Genomic DNA, 6,249 nt, shown 5'->3' on the forward strand with positions numbered 1-6,249 from the left:
GACTGTCCCCCTGTGCTGGGCCCTGCTGAGGCACCTCCACTCCTGGGGCAGTCCTGGCCCCTCACAACAAGACATTGAGAGGCTGGAGCATGTGCAGGGAACAGAGCTGGGGAAGGGGCTGGAGCACCAGGAGCAGCTGAGGGAGCTGGGAAAGGGGCTCAGCCTGGAGAGAAGGAGGCTCAGGGGGGCCCTTGTGGCTCTGCACAACTGCTGACAGGAGGGGACAGCCGGGGCAGGGGGGAGGGTCAGGCTCTACTCCCAGGGAACAGGATAAAGGAAACAGCCTCAAGTTATGCCAAGACAGGTTCACATTGGATATTGGGAAAATTTCTTCACAGAAAGAGTGGTCAGGCACTGGCACAGCTGCCTGGGGCAGCAGTGGAGTCACCATCCCTGGAGAGATTCAAAAGCCACGTGGATGTGGCACTTGGGACATGGGCTAGTGCTACCTTAATGGTTGGACTTGAGCAGTTTTTCCAGCCCAAATGATTTTGTGACTGTAACACAGACTGAAGCAATTAAAACCTTTGGTGATTTGTGCTGCAAGCAGCACAGCAGGTGAGTGTGGTATCCTGCAAGCTGCACACCTGAACAATGCCTAAAACTTGCAGTGTGGATACAATGCCTGAGCTGAGGCTGGATGCTGGTTTGTAACCCGTGCTGCACTGAGAGGCAGAGCGTGCCTGGAGTGAGCTGGCCATGACACACCCTGAACCTCCCCATCCTGAGAATCCTCCCGGAATCCCAGCAGCCCTTCCAGAGCTCAGTTTTGCCACGAGGGATTGTGGCCAGAAGGTCCCATAAGATGTCTGTTATTGGGGTGCACACCTGTGTCCCTGTGCCCTTCACACATGGTGAGAGGTGCTGATGGTCCTGGGGTGCAGGAAGGAGGGACAGCAGCAGGATCAGGAGGTGCTTTGGCCAAATCTCTCACATTCCATCTCCCTGCTTTGTCTGAGCCCCTGGATCCTCAGTGGATAAGCAAGTTTAGCTTTCCCTTTTATTTTGCAAACACCTGCAGGGAATGCTGGTGTGTGAGGATGATATTCCAGGCTAGCAGAGCTGATCCTAGAGGGAAAAGGTGGATCTGTGGCATCATGTTGAACACAAACTGACGTCCTGATAGACAAGTTGCTCTAAAGCTGGTGTCTGGATAATGATTCTGTGTCTGAAAAGGCAACAGCTCTTTGGTAAATAGTTTCCTGGCTGTAAGCAATGCTGCTTTGTGCACAACATGGATCTACTGGATTTGATTTTTTTTCTGGGATCTTATTTACAGCTGCCTGACTTTATGTTGTGTTAGGCTCCCGGGGTTTGGGGGGGTTATTCATTTTTCTCTACAAGTTAGACTTTGTGTGCTGAAAAGCCATTGGTGATGAACATTGGCTTCCTCTCCTGCCCTGCCCAGTCACATCAGCTGTGAAGTCAAGCCTATATTCTCCAGGGCAGAAGATGGAAAATATTTATGGGGAGTGAAATCCAGTTTGAAGGGACATTGTGGAGACCTCGTGCTTTTAGACTTGGCCAGAATCCCTCTCATGTCTGGCATGGGACGCTGAAACTGGACTGGCCATAAAGTGGTTCACGGGGCCAGACTGAGAACAGTTTTCTCTTGTCCAGACTTCCTGCTGAGCCCATCGAGAGTGTCTTGGGCAGGCTCCAGGTCCCTGATTTATGGACAAACCGCAAGCCAGGAATCTGCAATCTCAGCTCCTTGAGCAGCAACTGTTTAAAACATTATGAGAAGAAATGGCCACTGTTTCCAAGAGGAGAAAACTTGGGAGCCATTAATAATGTTTAACACTTCTGCAGTTCTTAATTAATCCTCCTGCTCTGGTTGTGAAGTGAGTCAGAATTATTCTTACTGTACAAATAAGGTCTGCAAGGAGCTTAAACAGATTTCCTTAAGAGACACAGTCAATCTGCATTAAGGACACAGCACAGGACTCCAGAATCCCAGCACTAAGAGAAGCAGACCCCTCCAAGATCCAGAGGAATGAAAACAAGTAGCTGCTGGATTTGGATGAGGCAGTAAACACAAACTTACAGCACCTGCAAGAGGCTCTGCCCAATACCCTGCTCAGCTGAAAGTTCTTCCCAGGGCAGTTCTAGGTCTGCCCAAACCTTACCCATTGAGATCATGTGGTTTCCCATTAACTCCTGGGTTCAAAAATTCCTGAGATTTCAGAGAATCTCTGAAAGCTTAGCTGCTTATTGGAATTATTCTTTACTAAGTCCTTTCCAGCTGGTTGTCTCCCCTATTGTTTGGAAAGAAAAGGATGCTAAAATCTGTCTTGTCCCCTATGCAGAACTGCTCACCTCCTGATGCTTCTGGAGTCAGTGAAACAAGAGAATTCCTCTTTTTTCATCAGGAGAAAGGTTTTCTTCCAGGAAAAAAAAAAAAAACAGACTTTCATTAATTCTCCCTCTGTTCTCAGCATCATTTTTTGTTTCTCTGTTACCTCTCTCTTTATCCTTCACCTGCTCTTCCCTGATGCTGTGGTTTGATGCAACCCAGGCCAGGAGAGGATTTCCTCTGCCTGGACACTCATTTCCCCGTTCTCCCAGGATAAACAGTGTTCCTTGGTGCTGGAGCTCCTTCTAGCAAGGATTTCATCTGAACTCACAAGGTCCTTCCCATCACATCTCTCCTGGAACTGGTTTGACGTGCAAACAAGTGGGAATAAGTAAAGTCTGCTGTAAGTCCTGGCCGAAATGGAAGAGCTGGCAGGAGCACAGGCACCAAAGGCTTCAGTAAGCACCTAGATTTGTAAAGACTCCTGATGGTCTCATTGTTAAATTGATTTACAGCGGGAGGAAAGATGAAAAATTAAGGAAAGAAGCAGTTTCCTCTTTTTAAATCCACATGGGAAAAGGTATTGTAATGAGTTGTCCATTAAACATGCATCCAATGTTATTCCAAATGTCAGGACAGGATCTGCAGGGGATTTGGGGTCAGTTAATCCAAAAGCAGTCTGAGGAGTCAAGCAGAGCTTGTCCTCCTTCTGCAGCCCAAGTCAACGAGGGGGAACTGGGATTAAAACCCAGCCCACAACTAGATCAATAAACCATTCCTTCATGGAACTGTGCCACATTAAATCCTTTGAAACATGGGAAGTCAGAGCTGTGGCAGGAGGCAGAGGGAGATTCAGCTGCAGTTTTGTTTCACTGATGCCTCTTGATTCCTGGACTTGTTCTGTCCCAAGCAGTTTAGCAGGTAGTTTAAAAAACAAGTGTTCAAAGTTACTTTGCAACATGCTTCAGGAAATCAAAGGACAGGGGTCACTTTTTTTAGTTGGGAACTGTATTTTTAACATGTTTAGAGATTCTTTACTGCCCAGTGCCCTGGCTGAATGATGGTGATTCTTCTTGGAAATGATAATTCATTCACTTCCCAGGAGAACCAGATGAACTTTGGTTTACACAGCTCTAACTCGTGCCATGTGAGTTACTGAATGGAAACACACTCATTTTCCTGGCAGGCTTACAAGGGAGATGGGTATAGCAGCCTGTGCCATCCCAAAATTCACACCTGAGAGAAAAACAAACCAAGCTGCTCTTGAGGAAAATGCTGCATTTTTCTTTGTTTGGCCCTTTCAAGTCTGTGCTGAGTTTGCACTGAGCTCTGTTGTCCAGAAGGGAGATTAACACAATACATTTATGCAAACATAAACTTTTCTCATTGGAATTGGCTTCAGTGCTGCTTCTCTGATCACTGGTGACCTGATGTGTATGAAAAGCTTAAGAAAGTTAATTGAAGATGCCAAAGAGCCACCAGTGTTACAAGTCTTAAAAGAAAGCAGGGGAGCTGCTCTTAAACTGAGCAGAGAGAAAATGAAACAGAAATTCTGAGCAATCCTGACTGCAGCACACTGGGGATGAATATGTATATTCTGTACAAGATATAATTTGTGTATTCATAGATAATATTTACTACAAATCCCACTGCACAGCGAATTCTAGCAGTTCCTTTTCATGTCAGCAATAAAGTTCACAAGTCCCATAATCGCTGTTTTCTGCAGAGACAACCCAAAGCCACAGTGTGACAGTAAATTCCTGCCTCTCACAGCGTGCATCCCCAGTGCTGCTGTTTCAGGGACCTGCCTGCATCTGCACAGCTCTAACTCAGGGATGAGTACACGTTAAATTAAGACAAAATTTTCATTCTGGAGCCCAAAACACTGGAGTCCTGAGCTGTATCTGATACAGAGCAGTTCCCTGGGGGGGAGGAAAAGGGAATTATTAAAAAATTGGGAGTGCAAGTGCAGTCTGCCTCAGATCAGCAGCCTGATTTTGGGAGAGCTGCTACTCCTCACTGTACCTGTCACTGTGGCTGCATCCTGCAGCTGCTGTTGGGTACAAACAGTGACCAGAGATGAGGAATGGCCTTGAAATGTCCTGTGAAATACACTGCCCATTTGGTAGCCAAGATGGACCATTACATGCCCCTGCTTTTGGATGCATCCTCACTGTCAGAGCACTTCACCAGTGCTTTTGAGTTCAGCTCAGGGCAATGTGCAACGAGATGCTCCTGTGCCTGGGTGTAGTTTCTGTGTCTTGGTTTGGAACCAGAGTATTTTCAGTCTGTTTGTGCAATGGGCGCTTGCAAGTTCTTGCAGGATTTTCTTTGGAGGGCTCCTAATTCCCATCAGTGCAGCAGCTTGAGCAAGAACTTGAATAAACCAGCAGAAGTGTTGAAAGACACAAACCAAAGGATTTCTTCACATCAGGTTTGCACTGACAGGGGCATGTTGCATCTCTGGGGGACTCACCACAGAAAATACAGCCCTCATTTCTGCCAAAATAACCATTCTTTGCTTAAAATTCAAGGGTTTCCAGTTAAAATTATTTGAACAGATTAAAAATTAAATTGCTTTGCTGGAAGTGAAAACTCACAGTGCCTCAAGAGCTTATTTCATTCTAAAAGTTGTCATTTATTCTTTTTTCTTAAGGTTTCCAAACAGGCAATGCCGTAACAGCCTCAGGTTCTTCTGCTGATGTCAAATTATGGAGTGAGATGTAATTATGGAACAATGTTATGTGTAAAGGAGACATCATACTGTTCACCACTGGAACTGATTTGTAGTTATTAGTGAAGTGCCTGTCTTGATGTTTTTGAAGCTCCAGTGTGTTCTGTGTACCACTAAACCTCATTCCTCTGCCTCCTGGCCTGTTGTGAAGTGTTGCTCAGGAGCAATTTTGGTTCTTGCCACAGGCAGACTAAGCATTGAGAAAGAAGTCCTGATTTCAACACTGAAATCATCATTTCAATCACGCAATCAAAATGCAGATCCAGTGTATGAACCTTCCCTCCACACCTCAGGTGATTTTACACCTGAAAACCTTTAGCCACAATTAGCTAATGATTTTGAGAAAATTATTGTTGATCCTGACTCCAAGGTGATACTCATTATGAGGATGATCTTGAGCCAGAGTTAAATGTAGTGGGAAAAGTGGTCTTGCTCAACTTTGGGCAGAAAAAAGCATAAAATAAAAAGGCAATACTCTTTTGATAGAAAAGCTTGGGAAAAGCTTGAGCTATGTCATTGCTCACTGTGAAATTTCAGTGTTTCCATCAATTTCTGTATGAGCAGCACAGCACTGATTTATAACCCCAAAACAATACAATTGTCATGGGCTTCAGCTGCACAGCCGGTACAAGTGTGCCTGAGGTTTTAAGGTGGAGACCAGTGATTTTAAATAGTTGCCCGCTAACGAGCAGGTGGTGTGTATTTCTCTCCCTACTTAAATTTTATATTTAGATTTCTATAGATAAATAGATTGATTTCCCTATACTGGAACCCCTTAAAAATACGAACGAACCGTGCTGTACTATATGCTCTCCTCTTTCGGTGGTGTTCGGGCCATTCGCCTCAGCGACAGGAGGTACCAAGGACGTGATCAAACGCCCTCCCCGTTCTTACTTCACGTCCCCCTCACGGCCGGGGCCGCGCTCGTTGGGGCCGTGAGGCGGGAGGTGGTGGCCGGGCCGCCGCCGCTTCGCCTCAGTCGGCGCCGCCGCCCGGTCGGAGAGGGAGGCTCAGGCCGTTCTCCCGGGGCGAGGAACGGCAGCGCCCCGGACGCCTCGGCCCCGGCGCCGGGACGGGAGGAGCTCCCCGGCGCCATGAGGGGAAGGGGACAGGAGGGGGCGGGCGGGAACGGTCTCTATGACAACCAGTGGCGGGAAGCCCGTGCGCATGCGCGGGTAGCGTAAGAGCCCTGTCAACGTCCCGCCGGCCGGGCCTGCGC

Source organism: Prinia subflava, chromosome 17 (assembly GCF_021018805.1).
Source record: "Prinia subflava isolate CZ2003 ecotype Zambia chromosome 17, Cam_Psub_1.2, whole genome shotgun sequence".
In the NCBI taxonomy this organism is placed as follows: domain Eukaryota; kingdom Metazoa; phylum Chordata; class Aves; order Passeriformes; family Cisticolidae; genus Prinia; species Prinia subflava.